Source organism: Capricornis sumatraensis, chromosome 2 (genome assembly GCF_032405125.1).
Source record: "Capricornis sumatraensis isolate serow.1 chromosome 2, serow.2, whole genome shotgun sequence".
Lineage (NCBI taxonomy): Eukaryota > Metazoa > Chordata > Mammalia > Artiodactyla > Bovidae > Capricornis > Capricornis sumatraensis.
The window spans coordinates 112,381,189-112,404,306 of NC_091070.1; the positions used below are offsets into that span (position 1 = coordinate 112,381,189).

A 23,118-nucleotide genomic window follows, 5' to 3' on the forward strand; every position below is an offset into this window, starting at 1 on the left:
AAGCCCCATATACATATACATGAAGAAAATGAAAGAAAGTGAAATCACTCGGTCGTGTCCTAGTCTTTGCGACTCCATGAACTGTAGCCTACCAGGCTTCTCCGCCCATGGGGTTTTCCAGGCAAGAATACTGGAGTGGGTTGCCATTTCCTTCCCCAGGGGATCTTCCTGACCCAGGGATTGAACCCGGGTCTCCTGCATTGTACATATACATATGTATATGGATATATATGTATGTACAAAATTATATATATAGGTTTGTACACACACATACATATATATATATATATACACGAGAGAGTCTACTGTTGGTTTTTGTTTGAGGCCATTATGAATAATGTTGCTATAATCATTTATGCCCATTTTAAATATTATGAGTATTATGTACATGTCTTCATTTATACATATGCATACATGAGTAGTTATATAAGTATATATATAATACTGTGTGTGTGAATCTTTTCTTGCCTGTACACCTGTGAATAGTTATTGTACAATAAGGTTAGTATATATTGAAGTTTAGCAAGCAGCCCAACAGAAAATAGCCTGACTATTTTCTGAAGTACTGTAGCAGTTTGAGAATTCATGGTTCACATTTTTTTTAAAAAATCTTATTTACTTAAAAACTATTCACCATTTTTAAGAGGGTATTTAATATATATTTCTCTGGCAACTTCTGAAGCTGAGCACTGTTTATGTTCATATGATTTATGCTTATGATCATATGATTATATGCCATTTGTATATCTTATTTAGCAAATGACAATTCCTTTTTTTTTTTTGCCTACTTATCTGGTGATATGTCTGCCTTTTAAACGTGTGTATGAGAATTATATATATTCTGGATACACTTCTTTCTTCTTCACTTTCTTTCATTTTCTTCTGCATTTTGTTTTATACATATACACATAAAATATCAAAAAGTGATTAAGCAAATACCTGAATGTAGGCATGTGACTTGCATTAGCCAAAGGGGCATTAGAAAACATGATGACAAAACAGGTATGAAAGCAGCTTTAGCATTGTCTTCTCATTTCTGGAAACCTTTTTGCCTTCATGTGCACAAACCTTGCTTAGCCCTTAGATGAAGAAACACCACAAGGGATAAGGCCCCATTTATAAAGTTTTCCCAGCACCTACACTGAGGTTCCAGACATGTGTAAGAGACATCATTTAATCATTCAGCTTTACTGAATCAGTCAAGTTTGGAGGAACTGTTCAGACAATCTACAGAATTATAAGAGATAATAAATGTTTATTATTCTAAGACACTAAATTTGGAGTGGTTTATTCCACACTTAAGGCAAATATATTGGTGGCCAACCAGTCAGTGTACCAAAGAACGTTATCAGAAAAGCTGCTGAAACCCCAAAGATCATGGGCATCAAATTCAGCCCATTGGAACAATTATGAATAAGTTGTTTGTTGTCCAGAAGGTAATTATATATAATTTTATATTGATTAGCAGAAAGTTCTCCACTATAATCTTGGAGAGACTTTAGAAATTATCCATTTCAAAATAATTTCATACATAAAAAACTAAAACAAATGAATCCCTCCCAACCTAAAAAAACTATAAAATGCATGTTTTAAAACTGAAATGCATTAAAAGTGTTTTTATTTTCAAGATGCTGTCACAATCTTGCTTTGATTTCCCTTTGTCATTGTAGTTTCTGAAAAAAGGGATGATTACATATGCAAAAAATGTTTGCTTCCTAGGTTATTTTCATATTTATATACATGATTTTATTCCGACTGACTATTGTTATAAATACAGAATTACTATAGTTGAGTGATAAACTAGATTAATTGACTCAGATGGCCAACATGTAGGGCAAGATTACAGAACTGTGGTTAAAAAAAGAAAATAGAACACAGAGTTAGTATAAGGAAATTTATTAGAAGTGAGAAATAATAGCATATTCTGACTCTAAGCCTCAGGGAACTAGCCTTGTGTGACTGCTTTCAGTATAGGCTGGCACCAAGAGCCCCAGAGAGGGAACCTGCTGATTCTGCCTCCAGGAGCTTAAGGCTAAACTCTACTGTTTCGGGTTTAGTGAAGAGGAACTGATAGGAAGAATATATCTTCCTGAAAAATTCAAGCTAAAATTAACCTTGGGTAAGAAGGCCATGGTCTTTACCCTAGTTCTGAGCTTTCAATTTAGCCCAGCATATATATTCATTGAGCCCAGCAAATTAAGCCTAAAAGAAAATCAATCTCCTAGGCAACTGAACAGTTAACTAAAAGTGTAAAAAATCCAATTGTTCCTCACTTGAGGGATGGATAAGCAAACTTTGATGGGTCCACACATTGAATTCTCAGTTCAGTTCAGTTCAGTCGCTCACTCCTGTCCGACTCTTTGCGACCCCATGAATTGCAGCACGCCAGGCCTCCCTGTCCATCACCAACTCCCAGAGTTCACTCAGACTCACGTCCATCGAGTCGGTGATGGCATCCAGCCATCTCATCCTCTGTCGTCCCCTTCTCCTCCTGCCCCCAATCCCTGCCAGCAGCAGAGTCTTTTCCAATGAGTCAGCTCTTCGCATGAGGTGGCCAAAGTACTGGAGTTTCAGCTTTAGCATCATTCCTTCCAAAGAAATCCCAGGGCTGATCTCCTTCAGAATGGACTGGTTGTATCTCCTTGCAGTCCAAGGGACTCTCAAGAGTCTTCTCCAACACCACAGTTCAAAGGCATCAGTTCTTCGGCGCTCTGCCTTCTTCACAGTCCTACACAGCAATAAAAAAGGATAAAGTGATACACAACTGTATGAATCCTAAATGCACTATACTAAGTGACAGAAGTTAGACAAAATATCATACACATTTAAATTTCCTAGAAAATGCTGGAAAAGTGAAAAGTTGAGAAATTTAAGTTAAAAAAAAAAGAGAAACTACATCAATGACTTTCAGAAGCTTGGATTGGAAGAAGCATTGACAGTGAAGTAGCATGGAAGAAATTCTTATTATGATGACAGTGAACATGAAAATGTGAGTTGCTCAGTCATGTCTGACTCTTTGCAACCCCACAGACTGTAGCCCACTAGGCTCCTCTGTCCATGGAATTATCCAGGCAAGAATACTGGCATGGTCAGCCTTTTCCTTCTTCACGGGATCTTCCCGATCCAGGGATGGAATCCAGGTCTCCTGCATTGCAGGCAGATTCCTTACCATCTGAGTCACCAGAAAAGTCCATAGTATAAGATTAAGTGACACAGAATAAATGCGAACACCAAGTACCAATTTTGTGATCAAGAAATACACTGTAGGGCAACTATATTCAGTATCCTATAATAAACCAAAATGGAAAAGAATATGAAAAAGCACATATATATTTTTTGTTTTACTGAAACACTTTGCTATACAGCAGAAACAGTACATTATGATGTTACAAGATTGTATATCAACCATACTTTAATAAAAAACACATTGTAAATTTCAGTGTCAGATATCTACTTTCTGTCATTACGTTCTAAGGTAAATTAATTATTCCTCAGTGTTATTCTTCAGAGTTTGCCTAATGCAAGTCTTTGCCTGGAGCAATTTCCTCATAGGACCACACGTGTGAGCACCAGAAGTTTAGCCAGAGAACTACTGAGCTGTTGGTATCTGAATAAATAAGTGGAACCAGTTATTTCACATCAGAAATGGCTAGAATTACTTCCAACATATACTAGTGACTTCATGCATATCACCAGAAGCTGCCTTAGTTTGTACACAAATTATGTCCCTCCAGGAAACCAGTTCCAAAAAGATAGACTTATTTTGGGCTAAAGCAACTCCACTGTAGAACAGGGGTTGGCAATTGAAGCAAAACCCAGATTTCAGCCTGTCTGCTGCCCTCCTGAGTTTCTTTGAGTGGAGCATAGCTTGTTCAAACTATTCATTGTTTTTTCTTTATCTTTCTTTCTTTCTTTTTTTTTTTTTTTGATAAAAGACAATTTTATCTTCTTTAAACAACTTCACAGAAAAGATGAGAACATTGGTCTAAATAAGACTCATTTGATATCAATAGCATACATTATGTAAAACTTGGAATCTTAAAGGAATTAAACATTCCACTGAGATTTTGCTTACACAAGTTCACCTAACAAATGCTCTTCCTTCACCATGAAGTTAGACAGTGACTCAGTCCCAATGTTTGGTTTATTTTGACTCAGTCAAAATAGATGGAAATCTGGGTATGGGCTCCAGACTCTGTCCTGTTCCATCATGAGATAAACTGGAAGTGACTATGAACACTGCCATCTACTTTGGAAAGCCTCAACTTGTGTTAGCTTTATAAAGCACCAGTTCTGTTGAAGCATCAATCTGTTCATTCTTGACCACAATTATATCCTGGAAAGTTCATACCCAAAGTATAAATCCAAATATTGCTTGGGGCTTAGGTGTCCCTATATGATTTGAAAACCACAGACTATTTATTTTTAGGCAACAAACATGTGAATTAAACTCCTAGGGAGGCACACATTTAAGGGAAAGCAAATGATGCTTAATTTTTCCAAATTATAAAAGTTACAAATTTAAAATATGATAGTGAGATGATACAGAAAAGTATATTAAAAAAGAAATTGAAAAGTACCCTTAACACCCCATTCCTAAGAATTAATAGCTAGTGTATATATATTGCTGTATTTCAAACATATGTATGTATATATATTTTTTTCTGTACTTAAATTTATCACAATAAATATCAATATAATGATATCCAGGTCTTATCTGAACATGGATATGAAAATAGAAGAGGAGCTTCCATATAGAAGAAGACCTCTAATTAAGTTTCCATATATGAATCAAGATTGAATGGTTGTTCCTTCCTTTCCTTGTACTTGGTGACCTTGAAGAAGAAAGAGACAGAGATCAACAATGAAATGACCCTGATTATATATCTCTTCCTTCATTCACACTGTGTCAGCTTGCTATAGGCCACATCCCCTTTTCTCTTTCAGTCTAGAAGGCTCTTCTCCCACTCTCACCTAGCTTCTTTAGTGAATTCCTCTTTTGAGTCACCACCTCCAATTCTTAGTTTGGACTCTCAAATGAGATAGGCATTCATATCCAGCATGAGTGCATGTGGGCAGGTAGGAGTTGTTGGAGAACAAGAGAGAGGAAGAAAAAATTATACTCAAGGTTAAGAGTTGAAGGAAAAGTTCTTACTGGGAGGAAAGGTCGAAGAAAGGGGCAAAGGATGTTCCTGGTGCCATGCTGTGAAGGAAGGATTGGGATGTCTCATTGAGAGCCTGAAAACTGGCAAGACAAAAGAGCATGTGCATTTCTGAGTGCTTGGATATGCCAGCCTTTGTATCTGATCTGTTTGCATTCCAGTACAGACGCACCTCAGAGATAGTATGGGTTCAGTTCCAGATCACTGTGATAAGACAAATATGGCAAAAAAGTGACACCTAATTTTTTGCTTTCTCAGTACATTAAAAAAAAAAATGTTTTCACTATCCTGTAGCCTACTGTGGGAAGAGTATTAACGTATATACTTTAATCAAAAAATACATTAATGCTAAAAACTGCTAAACCTCATCTGTCTCTCAGCCTTCATAGAATTGAAGAGTGTCAGGGCCTTATCCTGGGAATACTGTGGCTGGGTTTAACCTTCTATTGAGACTACTAAAACTTTTTCCATATCAACAGTAAGACTGTTTTTCTTTCTTATCATTCCTGTGTTCACTGAGATAGAATTTTTAATTTCCTTTAAAAATTTATTCTGAGCATTCACAACTTGTCTATTTAGTACAAGAGGCCTAGTTTCTGACCTCTTTTCTTCCTTCCTTACTAAGCTTAACCATTTCTTGTATTTGATATAATGTAAGAGATATTTTTCTGAGCTCCAAAATAACTGCAGATGGTGATTGCAGCCATGAAATTAAAAGATGCTTGCTCCTTGGAAGGAGAGTTATGACCAACCTAGATAGCATATTCAAAAGCAGAGACATTACTTTGCCAACAAAGGTTCGTTTAGTCAAGGCTATGGTTTTTCCAGTGGTCATGTATGATTGTGAGAGTTGGACTATAAAAAAAGCTGAGTGCGGAAGAGTTGATGCTTTTGAACTGTGGTGTTGGAGAAGACTCTTGAGAGTCCCTTGGACTGCAAGGAGATCCGACCAGTCCATTTTAAATGTGATCAGGCCTGGGTGTTCATTGGAGGGACTGATGTTGAAGCTGAAACTCCAATACTTTGGCCACCTGATGCAAACAGCTGACTCATTTAAAAAGACCCTGATGATGGGAAAGATTGGGGGCAGGAGGAGAAGGGGATGACAGAGGATGAGATGGTTGGATGGCATCACAGACACAATGGACAAGGGTTTGGGTGGACTCCGGGAATTGGTGATGGACAGGGAGGCCTGGCATGCTGTGGTTCATGGGGTCGCAAAGAGTTGGACACAACTGAGCTACTAAACTGAACTGAACTGAAGAGATATGTGACTCTTCCTTTCACTTGAACATTTAGCGGCTTCTGTAGGGTTACTAACTGGCCTAATTTCAATATTTCTTTGTTTCAGGGAATAGGGAGTCCCAAGGAGAGAAAGAGAGATAGGGGAATGGTCCACCAGTGAAGCAGTCAGAACACCCATAACATTTATCAAGGAAATTATCCAACTTAGGAGGGTGTGTAGTTCACAGCACCCCAAAATGATTTCAGTAGTAACATCAGACTCACTGATCACAGATCACCATGACAAATATAACAATAACAAAAAAGCTTGAAATATTATGAGAATTACCAAATATGAAAAGAAGACAAATGTTTTGGAAAAATTGTGCCAATAGACTTGTTCTACACAGGATTGCTACAAACTCCCAATTTGTAAAAACAACAGAGTACCTATGAAGCACAATAAAGTGCAGTAAAGCAAGGTGTGCCTCTATTAGCCTTTGTTAGTGCTCCAGGAGTCCATCATACATGCATGCATGCTTGTGAGTGTGACAAAGACCGTGGAGCTTGTCCTGCAGGATCAACCGCTTCTGTTGTAGACCAGCATGTGTATCTCACTAAAGGCAGGTAACTTTGTGTTCTGAAAGGCTCAGGGGCATCCTTGGTCATTTAAGTGTGAAGTGAGCTCTGATAACTTTCCTCTGGGTAAAAGGTATTCCTTCCATTCTATAGATGATGGATCAGAGGTTTGTAGCATTTAAATTAGTCATCTAGCAAATCACAGAGCAAATATTTGAAATAAATCTTGAAGCACAGGTTTACTGAGTAATCTACCTGGTCTGAAGAGTCAAACAATTCTATAATATTTAGCTTTGATTTCATATCCTATAACAGCTTTTCTGAAATTTCTTTCTTCAATATGATTAAAAATATCCTTTATGAAAGTTATAAGACACAGATGAAAGAAATCAAAGACAATGCAAACAGATCAAAACATCTAACTTGTTCTTGGATTGGAAGAATCAATACTGTTAAGATGACTATACCACTCAAAGCCATAAATAGATTTAATGCAATTCCTAATGACATTTTTTACAGAACTGGAAGTAATATTTTTAAATCTATATGGAAACACAAACGATCCCAAATAGTTAAAATAATCTTGAAAAGTAAGAATGGAGCTGGAGGAATCATGATCTCTGACTTCAAGCTACTTCAAAACTATAGTAATCAAAACAGCATGTATATTTCTCCATCTATTAGTGTCCTCTTTGATTTCTTTCATCAGTGTTTTATAGTTTTCTATATATAGGTCTTTAGTTTCTTTAGGTAGATATATTCCTAAGTATTTTATTCTTTCAATTGCAATGGTGAATGGAATTGTTTCCTTAATTTCTTTTTCTACTTTCTCATTATTAGTGTATAGGAATGCAAGGGATTTCTGTGTGTTGATTTTATATCCTGCAACTTTACTATATTCATTGATGAGCTCTAGTAATTTTCTGGTGGAGTCTTTAGGGTTTTCCATGTAGAGGATCATGTCATCTGCAAACAGTGAGAGTTTTACTTCTTCTTTTCCAATTTGGATTCCTTTTATTTCTTTTTCTGCTCTGATTGCTGTGGCCAAAACTTCCAGAACTATGTTGAATAGTAGCGGTGAAAGTGGACACCCTTGTCTTGTTCCTGACTTTAGGGGAAATGCTCTCAATTTTTCACCATTGAGGATAATGTTTGCTGTGGGTTTGTCATATATAGCTTTTATTATGTTGAGGTATGTTCCTTCTATTTCTGCTTTCTGGAGAGTTTTTATCATAAATGGATGTTAAATTTTGTCAGAGGCCTTCTCTGCATCTATTGAGATAATCATATGGCTTTTATTTTTCAATTTGTTAATTTGGTGAATTACATTGATTGATTTGCGGATATTGAAGAATCCTTGCATCCCTGGGATAAAGCCCACTTGGTCATGGTGTATGATCTTTTTAATGTGTTGTTGGATTCTGATTGCTAGAATTTTGTTGAGGATTTTTGCATCTATGTTCATCAGTGATATTGGCCTGCAGTTTTCTTTTTTTGTGACATCTTTGTCAGGTTTTGGTATTAGGGTGATGGTGGCCTCATAGAATGAGTTTGGAAGTTTACCTTCCTCTGCAATTTTCTGGAAGAGTTTGAGTAGGATAGGTGTTAGCTCTTCTCGAAATTTTTGGTAGAATTAAACTGTGAAGCCGTCTGGACCTGGGCTTTTGTTTGCTGGAAGATTTCTGATTACAGTTTCAATTTCCGTGCTTGTGATGGGTCTGTTAAGATTTTCTATTTCTTCCTGGTTCAGTTTTGGAAAATTGTACTTTTCTAAGAATTTGTCCATTTCTTTCACGTTGTCCATTTTATTGGCATACAACTGCTGATAGTAGTCTCTTATGATCCTTTGTATTTCTGTGTTGTCTGTTGTGATCTCTCCATTTTCATTTCTAATTTTATTGATTTGATTTTTCTCTCTTTGCTTCTTGATGAGTCTGGCTAGTGGTTTGTCAATTTTATTTATCCTTTCAAAGAACCAGCTTTTGGCCTTGTTGATTTTTGCTATGGTCTCTTTTGTTTCTTTTGCATTTATTTCTGCCCTAATTTTTAAGATTTCTTTCCTTCTACTAACTCGGGTTCTCCAATTCTTCCTTCAGCAGATGAATGGATAAGAAAGCTGTGGTACATATACACAATGGAGTATTACTCAGCCGTTAAAAAGAATTCATTTGAATCAGTTCTGATGAGATGGATGAAACTGGAGCCGATTATACAGAGTGAAGTAAGCAGAAAGAGAAACACCAATACAGTATACTAACACATATATATGGAATTTAGAAAGATGGCAATGACGACCCAGAAAGACACAGATGTGTATAACGGACTTTTGGACTCAGAGGGAGAGGGAGAGGGTGGGATGATTTGGGAAAATGGCATTCTAACATGTATACTATCATGTAAGAATTGAATTGCCAGTCTATGTCTGACGCAGGATACAGCATGTTTGGGGCTGGTGCATGGGGATGACCCACAGAGATGTTATGGGGAGGGAGGTGGGAGGGGGTTTCATGTTTGGGAACGTATGTAAGAATTAAAGATTTTAAAATTAAAAAAAAAAAAAAAGCATGTACTGCTATGTAAACTCAAGGATTTGTCTTAAAAGCTTTTGCACAGCAAACTAAAAAAAAAAAAAAAAAAGGAAAAATTGAAAAGACAACCTACTAAATTGGAGAAAATAATTGCAAATGATGCTACAAAGGATTGATTTCCAAAATACACAACTCACACAGCTTAATATCAAAACAAACAATTAAAAAATGGGCAGAGGACCTAAATAGACATTTCTTCAAAAAAGACATGTAGATGGCAAATAGACCCATGAAAAGATGCACAATGGGTATAATTACTGGAGAAACACAAATCAAAACTAAGATGAAGTGTCACCTCACACTAGTCAGATTGGCAATCATTAAAAAGTGAACATACTGTTTACACCTCTTTCAACAACACAAGAGAAGACTCTAAACATGAACATCACCAGATGGTCAACACCGAAATCAGACTGATTATATTCTTTGCAGCCAAAGATGGAGAAGTTCTATACAGTCAGCAAAAACAACACCAGGAGCTGACTGTGGCTCAGATCATGAAGTTCTTATTGCAAATTCAGACTTAAATTGAATAAAGTGCAGAAAACCACTAGACCATTCAGGTATGACCTAAATCAAATCCCTTATGATTATACAGTGGAAGTGAGAAATAGATTTAAGGGACTAGATCTGATAGAGTGCCTGATGAACTATGGATGGAGGTTCATGAAATTTTACAGGAGACAGGGATCAAGACCATCCCCATGGAAAAGAATTGCAAAAAAGCAAAATGGCTGTCTGAGGGGGCCTTACAAATAGCTGTGAAAAGAAGAGAAGTGAAAAGCAAAGGAGAAAAGGAAAGATATAAGCATCTGAATGCAGAGTTCCAAAGAACAGCAAGGAGAGATAAGAAAGCCTTCTTCAGTGATCAATGCAAAGAAATAGAGGAAAACAATAGAATGGGAAAGACTAGAGATCTCTTCATGAAAATTAGAGATACCAAGGGAATATTTCATGCAAAGATGGGCTTGATAGAGGACAGAAATTGTATGGACCTAACAGAAGCAGAAAATATTAAGAAGAGGTGGCAAGAATATACAGAAGAACTGTACAGAAAATATCTTCATGACCCAGATAATCACGATGGTGTGATCACTCACACTCACCTAGAGCCAGAAATCCTGGAATGTGAAGTCCAGTGGGCCTTAGAAAGCATCACTATGAACAAAGCTAGTGGAGGTGATGGAATTCCAGTTGAGCTATTTCAAATCCTGAAAGATGATGCTGTGAAAGTGCTGCACTCAATCTGTCAGCAAATTTGTAAAACTCAGCAGTGGCCACAGGACTGGAAAAGGTTTTCATCCCAATCCCAAAGAAAGGCAATGCAAGAATGCTCAAACTACCGCACAATGCAATCATCTCACACGCTAGTAAAGTAATGCTTAAAATTCTCCAAGCCAGGCTTCAGCAATATGTGAACTATGAACTTCCAGATATTCAAGCTGGTTTTAGAGAAGGCAGAGGAACCAGAGATCAAATTGCCAACATCTGCTGGATCATCAAAAAAAGCAAGAGAGTTCCAGAAAAACAACTATTTCTGCTTTATTGTCTATGCCAAAGACTTTGACTGTGTGGACCACAATAAACTGTGGAAAATTCTTCAAGAGATGGGAATACCAGACCACCTGACCGGCCTCTTGAGAAACCTATATGCAGGTAAGGAAACAACAGTTAAAACTGGACATGGAACAACAGATTGGTTCTAAATAGGAAAAGGAGTACGTCAAGGCTGTATATTGTCACCCTGCTTATTTAACTTCAATGCAGAGTACGTCATGAGAAACGCTGGGCTGGAGGAAGCACAAACTGGAATCAAGATTGCTGGGAGAAATATCAATAACCTCAGATATGCAGATGACACCATCCTCATGGCAGAAAGTGAAGGAGAACTAAAGAGCCTCTTGATGGAAAGGAAAGGGGAGAGTGAAAATGTTGGCCTAAAGCTCAACATTCAGAAAAGTAAGACCATGGTATCTGGTCCTATCACTTCATCTATTTAGATGGGGAAACAGTGGGAACAGTGGCTGACTTTATTTTTTTGGGCTTCAAAATCACTGCAGATGGTGATTGCAGCCATGAAATTAAAAGATGCTTACCCCTTGGAAGAAAAGTTATGACCAACCTAGATAGCATATTGAAAAGCAGAGACATTACTTTGTCAAAAAGGTCTGTCTAGTCAAGGCTATGGTTTTGCCAGTAATCATGTATGGATGTGAGAGTTGACTATAAAGAAAGTTGAGCACAGAAGAATTGATGCTTTTGAGTTGTGGTGTTGGAGAAGACTCTTGAGAGTCCCTTGGACTGCAAGGAGATCAACCCGTCCATCTTAAAGGTGATCAAGCCTGGGTGTTCATTGGAAGGAACAATGTTGAAGCTGCACCTACAATACTTTGGCCACCTGATGTGAAGAGCTGACTCATTTGAAAAGACCCAGATGCTGGGAAAGATTGAGGACAGGAGGAGCAGGGGATGACAAAGGATGAGATGGTTGGATGGTGTCACTGACTCAATGGACATGGGTTTGGGTGAACTCCAGGAGTTGGTGATGGACAGGGAGGGCTTGCATGCTACTGTTCATGGTGTTGCAAGAGTCGGACATGACTGAGCGACTCAACTGAACTGAACTGAAAAAGTCTACAAGTAATAAATGCTGGAGAGGTTATGGATAAAAAAAAAACAAACCTTCTACACTATGGGTGAGATTGTAAATCATAGTCATAATGGAGAAGAGGATGGAGTTTCCTTTGATAACTAAACATAGATTTACTATATGGTCCTAGAATATGTAAGATCTGGAGAAAACTCTAATTTGAAAAATACATGCACCACTCTGTTCACAGCAGCCCTATTTACAACTGCTATGGTGTCCAAGTAGATTATGCCCTTTGACAGTTGAATGGGAAAAGAAGACGTGGTGTATATATACAAGGGAACAGTGCTCAGCCATAAAAGGTATAAGACAATGCTATTTGCAGCAACATGGATGGACCTAGAGATTATTATACAAAGCAAAATAATCAGACAGAGAAAGAAATATCATATGATAGTACTTACATGTGGAATCTAGAAAAATGATACAAATGAACTTATTGATAAAACAGAGTTAGACTGATAGACATAGAAAACAAACTTATGGTTACCAAAGTGGATAGCAGTGGGGAGAAGCGAAATACATTAGGAGTTTGGGATTAATATAACACATTATAACATATGAAATAAGTGAACAACAAGGACCTACCGTATAGCACAGGTATATATTGTGTGTATAAGATATACACAATATCTTATAATAGACTATAATGGAAATTAGTCAAAACAGAATATGTGTATGTATGTGTGTGTGTGTATGTCTGTGTCTGTGTAACTGAATCCCTTTGTTGTGCACTTAAAACTAAGATAACATTGTAAATTCACGATGTGCTGTGCTCAGTCATGTTCAATCCTTTGTGACCCTATGGAGTGTAGTCCACCAGGCTTCTCTGTCCATGGGATTTTCTTGGCAAAAATACTGGAGTGGGTTGCCATTTCCTCCTCCAAAATTAACTCTGCTGTGCTATGCTTAGTTACTCAGTCGTGTCCGACACTTTTGTGACCCCATATACTGTAGCTTGCCAGGCTCCCCTGTTCATGAGGATCTTCCGGGAGAGAATACTGGAGTGGGTTGCCATGCACTCCTCCACGGATCTTCCCAACCCAGGCATAGAACTCAGGTTTTCTGCACTGCAGGTAGATTCTTTACCATCTGAATCACCAGAGATGCCCAAGAATACTAGAGTGGAGAGCCTGTCTCTTCTCTATGGGATCTTCCCTGACCAAGGAATCAAACCAGGGTCTCCTGCATTGCAGCTGAATTCTTTACCAACTGAGCTACCAGGGAAGCCCCAAATTAACAATACTTCAATATAAAAAATTAAATTTAAAAATATTCTTTTAAAAATGAATGATTATTTACACCCACTAAGTGGCAAGGATTAGTTATTCCACCCGCTGTGTTCTCTGTGTAATAGCAGCAGTCTAGTTTCTTTAAAGACTTCTACTTTGGAGCAATGATAACCCACCAGATGATCTTACCTTGATGAAACTATGACTTATGGATCTCAGCTGCCTCTTATCCCTGCTGCTGCTGCTGCTAAGTCACTTCAGTCGTGTCCGACTCTGTGCGACCCCACAGATGGAAGCCCACCAGGCACCACCCTCCCTGGGATTCTCCAGGCAAGAACACTGGAGTGGCTTGCCATTTCCTTCTTCAATGCATGAAAGTGAAAAGTGAAAGGGAAGTCGCTCAGTCGTGTCTGATTATTCATGACCCCATGGACTGCAGCCTACCAGGCTCCTCTGCCCATGGGATTTTCCAGGCAAGAGTACTGGAGTGGGGTGCCATTGCCTTCTCTGCTCTTATCCCTAACTGATGCCAATTCAAAGCAGACGAGTGCAAGCCTATCATCTTCCTCACAGTTGATACTGGTCAGTCACCATCCATAAATGAGGACTTCCATCACTCTTGTATTATCTTGTATTTCACAATATATGCTTTTATTACATACCAATTTCTTCAAAAGAAAATTAGCACACATCTTCTGATAACTGGATCATAAATTTCCACAGCTTTGAAAATATAGGGTATTAGTGGAAACTTTTGCCTCATACAAGTTGCTATGAGCCTGGAGGTCCAGAATTACAGGTACCAAAAATAGTGTTAGATATCTTGTTCAGTTTATCCTCCCATTAAAACTCTCTATCTTTCCTTCCTTTAGGTGTTTCTGTGCTGGGTTCTTCTAGAAAAAGGGATTACTTTCCTAATTTTTTCTGCTTCCATTTCAGAATAGCTGAGATTTCCTAAGGAAATTGGAAGTTGTGTGGTCTGACAAGCTTAACAGGTTTCTCTGGGTCCCCCCTAGAACCGAGTAGAAAGGCTATTCATATCTTATTGTGGGTCTCAAAAGATTGTGCCAAATCTTCCTTAAGTGGATTGCTATTTCAACATTTGCTCTATCTTTCCTATTAATTCTTTCTTCACTAATCTGCCCAAATTTTGAATCTAGATCACCTGATTTCATTGTTGTAGTTCCTATGTCACTTACTTTATTCATTAATTCTACAAATACACTTGTGTGCAGTTACTTAGAGTGTACAGAAAACAACAGTGGGTAAGTAGGGTCACACTAGAATACATGCATAATGGAATATGAAACATACTTCATACAAAAGTTAGGTCAGCTGAGTTTAGTATTTCTATGATGTGTTGGCACTGAAATACCTACCCTGATTCTAAGACTTTTACCAAAAGTTGCATTTTATTGTCCATATTAATTCCTTAAGCAATGAAACAACTAATTTTTCTAGTCTTTTTAATACCCATATTTCTCTTTGAAGTTAATGCCAGAATTTGTTGCTGAACAATTTTTGATGAAAGAATGTGAAAAGGTGAGAGACTTTAGAGTTTAAATGATCAGAATCTTAGCTAATTGTTGATAAAAGCTGATTCTAGGGCAAAGTAGTCAATTGATTTCTTATCTTGGTTTTCACAGCTGGAATCCAAGCTTGGAAGGGCAGTTTTTTATTCTCAAATGTTAAGCTGTTACTGAAACAGGTGAGGCAGAACCCAAAAGACAAAATCATGAGGAGTGTTCTTTCTCTATCTATATATCTATGTTAACATGTTAATAATATGTTAATAGATATATATATAAACTCTGCACAGGGTGGCTCTGAATGGATTAGCACAGCTGATAAAAGGCCATGACTTTTGGTGGATCACTTTTTAAAGAACTTGCAAGCTGTTACCTTGGGAAGAAGGTAAGAGATTATCTGTCTTATATTCTGAAGTGGGAAGATTATACCAACTATCCTTGGTCAGGGGGCTTTGAGTTCCTGTGTTTATGAAGTTACATAAACTTACATAACTTTTATATTCTGGGATTTCAGAAGAAATACTGCAAAACAATAATGTGGGCTTATCTTATGCACTAAAAATACCCCATTCCCAAATATTCTTAGAGCTTGCAAGTAAAGATGACTGATTTTAGGAGTTGCCTTTGCTTTTTTAATGAGGCTTTTAGAGATCTCCACCTTTCAGTAGGGGTTAACATCAGACATGGATGAGGCACTGAACACCTCCAGGAACCCATGGCAGCCAAAATAATCTGAATATGGCAATGGTTTTATTTGTGATGAACTTCTCCTTCACGGCCACATGATAAACCTTCACTTGGAAGAACTGGCTCTCAGTAGCCACTGTGGCATGAAATACCTTCCTCTTGCCTTCTCTTACATAATATGTAAATTGTTCCATTGCTTTCAGCACTATTACTTCTTTGGGACCCCTGTGGAAGCCCTCCTCTCTGGAAGCTTCTTTAGCTTCTTTATCTTGGTTTCTACTTAGAATTACACACCAAAAACAGGCACAATTAAGAAAAGGAATGTAGGTTCACTCCCTAATGAGAATCATCTATGGCTTAATTTTGAGCCTCAGTGAAGAATATAATTGAGAAGAGTTGGGGGAAAAAGAAAAATAACTAGATGAAAATCATTGACATGATATAGATAATCTAATGGAATAAATGGAGAAGATTTAAACAGTTATTTTTCTTCTTTTTCTCTGTTTTATGAATCTTGTAGGGAGGATATCTTTCTTTAAAAAAGTGTTAACTCAAATGAAAATGTATTTCTGGCAGGAAGAACTATGTAGAGAAGGGAGGCAATGGGCAGTAGCAATGCTGTTGTGGAGTGGTTTCTAGTAGAGATGAGGATGAAAATGGTAAAAAAGTAATCTTAAATCATCCATCAACTCATTTCCATGTGCAAAATAAGACACAAATAAAGGTGGAAGTAAATCACCCTTGACAACACTGAGAGTAAGGAATGACTCCTAACAGAAACAGTTGATTTCATCCCAGGAGACGAGCCAGTTTAAAGTTCCAAATTAGCAAGCCCCTTTTCAGGAATGTGTTGTAATTAAAAAGTAAGACAGTATTGAAGGAATTTCATGAATTTATGGAATTTGGAAATGACCTGAAAAAAGGACTAAGGTCTGGCTAGTCAAGGCTATGGTTTTTCCTGTGGTCATGTACGGATGTGAGAGTCCGATTGTGAAGAAAGCTGGGTGCCGAAGAATTGATGCTTTTGAACTGTGGTGTTGGAGAAGACTCTTGAGAGTCCCTTGGACTGCAAGGAGATCCAACCAGTCCATTCTGAGGGAGATCAACCCTGGGATTTCTTTGGAAGTAATGATGCTAAAGCTGAAGCTCCAGCACTTTGGCCACCTCATGAGAAGAGTTGATTCATTGGAAAAGACTCTGCTGTTGGGAGGGATTGGGGGCAGGAAGAGAAGGGGACGACCGAGGATGAGATGGCCGGATGGCATCACGGACTGGATAGACATGAGTCTGAATGAAATCCGGGAGATGGTGATGAACAGGGAGGCCTGGCGTGCTGTGATTCTTAGGGTTGCAAAGAGTTGGACACGACTGAGCAACTGAACTGAACTGAACTGAACTGAACTAGCAGAATTAGCCACCCCAAAATATGTTTCCCTGTAATAAGATGACCATAAGCTGATTATTCTGAAAAACAGTACACATGGAGGAAGATTTAAAACCAGAGAGGAAGATGACATTTTGTAAGGGGAATTTGTATTTATAAATTAAACCTCCATTTTAAGGGTGTTTGCCCCTTAAATGAGGGAAGAAGAAAGAGAAGGAGGACTGTAAATCTCATGAGAATATTATCACCAGAGAAAAAACTGATGTCAACCTGCATAACCAACATTTCCCTCATTGTTCCTGGTAACTTCCCCATAACTGGCCTTCCCACACTTTTCTTTTTTCTGTCTTTCACTAAAGATGGTATTTAACCTGATGGCTTAGGCACCTCAGGGAGTTACTTATTTTTCCTGGGTATGCTCTATCTGTAGATTAGAAAAAAACTGTTATTAATAGTAAACTTCTGCTTGTTTTTTCCCTGCTACTCTTTGTTTTAAAACAGGGATCTCAGTTAAGACCTCAGAAGGAGAGAGGGGAAAGTGTTTTTCCTTCTCTAAGCACTCCTGATAGAATAATGGCAGGACCCTGAGGAGAAGAGTGCCAAAGGAGAAGTCAGGTGTCAGGCGGCTTTTCTATGGCCTCCTGTCTGCCCAATGGCTGCTCCATTTCAGTATGAGTTGGAAGGGAGGCCACTGATCTGTAAGAGAAAGTAAGAAGGAAACGGTGGGCCATGGGAGTGGTAAGGATCAGTTCATGGAGACAGGCGAGCTGCCTCCAGAGACCAGCAGTGCTCCTTGTGGTCTGACCTGTACCACTTAACAACTCTGTTAAGCTTCTCATCACTGTGGCCATTTCTCCCTATAGCCGGATGTTCATTTCAAGGACAGGTAAATCAGTAACAGCGAATCTCTTACAAGTAACCACAGCAGCACCTTGAGAAGATGTGCACAGGACTTAAGAAAAAATAATGTTCTATAGGCAGTATCATGAAAGGAGACCTGATGAACAACTATTCATTGTGTGTAAAGGGAGTACTGAAACAGCCTGAGGTTAAATAATAAAGATTATTTTTTAACTTATAAAACAATCATGCAATTACTCTTTAATGTTAAAATAATAATTTATATCTGTATTTCCTGTATCAAATAACACTGGCAAACATAGCAGGTAAAAGAAAAAACATAAATTATAGGAGTCAACTTGAGCCAAATTGATATTTTTTGGAGTACACAAAACAAAATTTTAAACCAGAAAGACTATTTAACAAAATACAGCATTTGTTAGAGGGGAAATTTCAGACAGATAAAATTAACTATTTTTGTCTATGTATCTGCATTTCCTAAAATTTAACAATAATGTTATTTCCGTAATAAGAAAGAGAAAGAATTGGTGATAGTGCTTTGTTTGTTTCTGTATTTCTCCACTTTATTGCACCCTAAGCTCACTCTTTCACAAGGTATTGAAGGAAACACAACAACATTAAACAAACAAGTTACTAATTATACCTACTGCTGAAGAGGAATAATATAGGTGCACACTAGGTCATAGGTTATCCTCATGCAAAGGGCAGCATAATAATAGTAGGAATTTGAAAGTCAGTAGGATCTTTAAATACACATCCAGTAACAACATGTATGATCTTATTAATAGAGGATTGTATATAGCAGAGGATTAGTGAGAAGTTCTTTTATGGTTCTATTGACCTCTGTCATTGTATTGTAGGGAGGGGGAAATGCTGAAACCAGGAATCTGGTACTTTGGTTGAGGACCTGCTGGATGAGGTTCGTGGCAGCTTCTGAGGAGTCTGGGGGCAGTCTTCAGTTGGGCACATGCTGGATGTCAGAAGTTCTGGAAGCTGACCCTGCTTCAGAGTTTGTCTTGGAGTCAACAGCTTTAGTGGTGGTGTATTCTGTTTTCTGAACCTCTATTTGCTTCCTGGCAAATGATTTTCATCATCAAATGAACCAAAACATTTCTCTCCTACTTTCTGTCTGTCTGTCTCTCTCTCTTACACACATACACACATTACAGTATTCCCACTATGCCAATTTTCTACAGAATAATAGAATATGTCATGATAGTCCCAAGACTTCTCCAGCTTGGACCCCCTTCCCTCCCACAACACCACAATTGCAAACTTCTCTCTGAAAACATTAAAACTTTGTTTAATCCAGGGACCTAAAGAAGATAGAATTGCATGGTATGTTTAGGTAGGCATATGAGACCTAGGAGGCAGATTGGCCTCCTTGGAATTCCCTTGCTCCAAGGAGGATTTGGAGCAATGGAATGATCTTATGGGAGTAGGAATTACAGTGTCAGAAGTTTAGGCAGATGGGACCTTAGAAATGTCAATCATAAGACTTTATGCATGGAAAAGTAGAGTTGACTTATGGTGTACATATATGTCATTGTCATAGCAGAGAGACAATGGCCTAGGTTTTCTCTGATTAGACCATAGCCACTTGGACCTGGTTCAAAATTGTGAAAGGAGTCCATTATGGCTGTATATTGTCACTCCATTTATTTAATTTATATGTAGAGTACATTATGTGAAATGCCGGGCTGGGTGAGGCTCATGCTGGTCTCAAGATTGCCAAGAGAAATATCAATAACTTCAGATATGCAGATGACATCATCCTAATGGCAGAAAATGAAGAGGAACTAAAGAGCCTCTTGATGAAGATGAAAGATGAGAGTGAAAAAGTTGGCTTAAACTCAACATTCAAAAAACGAAGATCATGGCATCTGGTCCCATCATTTCATGGTAAATAGATGGGAAAACAATGGAAATGGTGAGACTTTATTTTCTTGGGCTACAAAATCACTGTGGAGAGGCTGCAGCCAGGAAATTAAAAGACACTTGCTCCTTGGAAGAAAAGCTATGACAAACCTAGACAGCATATTAAAAAGCAGAGACATCACTTTGCCAACAAGCATCTATATAGTCAAAGCTATGATTTTTCCAGTAGTCATGTATGAATGTGAGAGTTAGACCATAAAGAAGGCTGAGTGCCAAAGAACTGATGCTTTCAAACTGTGGATTTGAAGAAGACTCTTGAGAGTCCCTTGGGCAGCAAGGAGATCAAACAGTAAGGAGTCAATCCTAAAGGAAATCAGTCCTGAATATTCATTGGAAGGACTGATGCTGAAGTTGAAACTCCAATTCTTTGACCACCTGATGCAAAGAGCTGACATTTAAAAAGACCCTGATGCTGGAAAAGATAGTTGGACGGCATGATTGAGTCAATGGTCATGAGTTTGAGCAAACTCCAGGAGATAGTGAAGGACAGGGAAGTCTCATTTGCTTCAGTTGGTGGGGTTGCAAAGAGTTGGACACAATTGAGTGACTGAACAACAGCAAAACCACTCTAATGCAGAAAATGAAGAAAAACTAAAGAGCCTCTTGATGAAGGTAAAAGAGGAAAGTGAAAAAGCTGGCTTAAGACTCAACACTAAAAAAACTAAGATCATGGTATCCAGCCCCATCACTTCATAGCAAATAAAAGGGGAAAATATGAAAACGGTAACAGTTTTTATTTTCTTTGGCTCCAAAATCACTGCAGATAGTGATTGCAGCCATGAAATTAGAAGACACTTGTTGTTTGAGAAGAAGTCACCTGGCAAGTCCTGATAGTTCAGTGGAAAAGAATCTGCCTGCCAATGCAGAAGACACAGGAGACACGGGTTTGATCTAAGGGTTGGGAAGATCCTCTGGAGGAGGAAATGGCAACCCACTCTAGTGATTTTTCCTGAAAAATTCCATGGACAGAGGAGCCTGGTAGGTTACAGTCCATGGGGTCACAAAGAGTTAGACATGACTTAGTGACCACGCATGCCCATGCTTCTTGGAAGGAAAGCTATGACAAACCTAGACAGCATATTAAAAAGCAGAGACATCAATTTGCCAACAAAGTTTCATACAATAAAAGCTGTAGTTTTTCTAAAAGTCATTCATGGTTGGGAGAGTTGGACCATACATGAGGTTGAGAACTGAAGAACTGATGCTTTTGAATTGTGGTGCTGGAGAATAATCTTGAGAATCACTTGGACTGCAAGGATATCAAACCAGTCAGTCCTAAAGGAAATCAACCCTGAATATTCATTGGAAGGACTGTTACTAAAGCTGAAGCTCCAATATTTTGGCCATCTGATGTGAACAGCTGACTCTTTGGAGAAAACCCTGATGGTGGGAAAGACTGAGGCAAAAGGAGAAGGGGAGAGCTGAAGATGAGATCATTAGATAGCATCACCAACTCAATGGAGATGAATTTGAGCAAACTCTGAGAGAGAGTGAAGGACAGAGGAGACTGGTGTGCTGCCATCCACGAGGTCACAAAAATTTGACATGACTTAGCAACTGAAAAACAACAACAACATCCCAGAAAGTAAATAAGGAGAGCCACAGGAAGGTGAAAGGGCTGGTTTGACTACTGCATGGCATTGCAGAGAGGTCCTAAATGGAGCAAGAAAGGAGAGAGAAGGAGCCCTAGGGTAAGGACACACTGGGTGCAAATGCTGTGACTTTGAGATAGAATGCAGGAATTCTTGAATTAAGGGGTCTAAGAAGTGGATCAACTAATGTTTACGTACAAATCTGTGTGCATTATGACAGTATTTCTACTTGAATTATTTCCATTGAAATTTCTGCTTTGATTAGTGTAATCAACAATCCAATGGAGGATCTTTGTGTGTATGTGTGCATGAGTGTGTCCCTAAGTGTATAATCTGAGATGCCATTCATGCCATGTAGATACTACCACATTTTTATCATGTGTGTAAGGATTAAGACAGGTACCTTTTGCTCTAAGATGTAGTTATTCTAGATTCAGGGACACCTTCCCCCCATGTTTTCATTTGTGCTTGGTTAGAACGCTGTTGTTATGCCTCCTCCTCCATAAACATTTTTTAAAAATTATTCTTATTATATATCATTTCTGGATTTCCTTGTATTCTCTTTTAAACTTTTCTTATTTTAACTATATTATCTTCTACTTTGGTTCACACATTTTTATTCTTGAAACATGATATTCTCTCGCATTCTCAGTCTTAGTAAATAACATAATTTATCCGATTGCCTATGGTAGCAATCTAGAATAATATTTGAACTTCTCACCTCTCTCACCACCTACACTCAAAAACAAGTGAGGTTCTACTTTGAAAGAAGCTTTTTTTTTTTTTTTTAATATTTCAAGTCTCCTTATTTTCCCATTCTTATCTGGACTTTTGAAATTGCTTCCTGAGAGTGTGCTCATAGACTAACTCTTTGAATTAAAAGCATTTTCCAATTTCAGTGGTGTAAATACTACTACTACTCAGGTTGCTTTCATCATACTCATTGTTTAGCCAGCAGCACAAAATTCCTGAATTTTTCACGGTCAGTTCTTCATAGTTGTGGAATGAGTGGGATCCAGCACAGACTAATCCTTACTATTTATCTTCCTGTCTCCAAACATGATCTCTCTCTCTCTGTAAAGAGTCCCTCAAGATCATTGCCAAAATATTTTACTACTAAAGTGTAACAATAATTAGGCATTCTTCTACATGCTACACTGTGCTAAGTCACTTCAGGCATGTCTGACTCTTTGTGACCTTGTAGACCACAGCCCTCCAGGCTCCTCTGTCCATGGAATTCTCTAGGCAAGAACACTGGAGTGGGTTGCCATTACCTTCTCCAATTCTTCTACATAAAACCTCTCAATTATTTACCTTTTCTTTTTTTTTTTTTTAACAAAGAAGATTCAATTTCTCTCTTTTTTACATAAGGCAAAGCCTTTGACTGTGTGGATCACAGTAAACTTCAAAAAATTCTGAAAGAGATGGGAATACCAGACCACTTGACCTGCCTCTTGAGAAATCTGCATGCAGGTCAGGAAGCAACAGTTAGAACTGGACATGGAACAGACTAGTTTTAAATAGGAAAAGGAGTACGTCAAGGCTGTATATTGTCACCCTGCTTATTTAACTTCTATGCAGCGTACATCATGAGAAACGCTGGACTGGAAGAAACACAAGCTGGAATCAAGATTGCCGGGAGAAATATCAATAACCTCAGATATGCAGGTGACACCACCCTTATGGCAGAAA

The 23,118-nt window shown here is 38.2% G+C and overlaps 1 pseudogene; it reads left to right on the forward strand.

Moving 5' to 3' along the window:
- Nucleotides 1-18,954, forward strand: part of LOC138097643 (interferon-inducible protein AIM2-like) — a 50,536-nt pseudogene extending 31,582 nt beyond the window's left edge.
- Nucleotides 18,955-23,118: the final 4,164 nt, after the last annotated feature.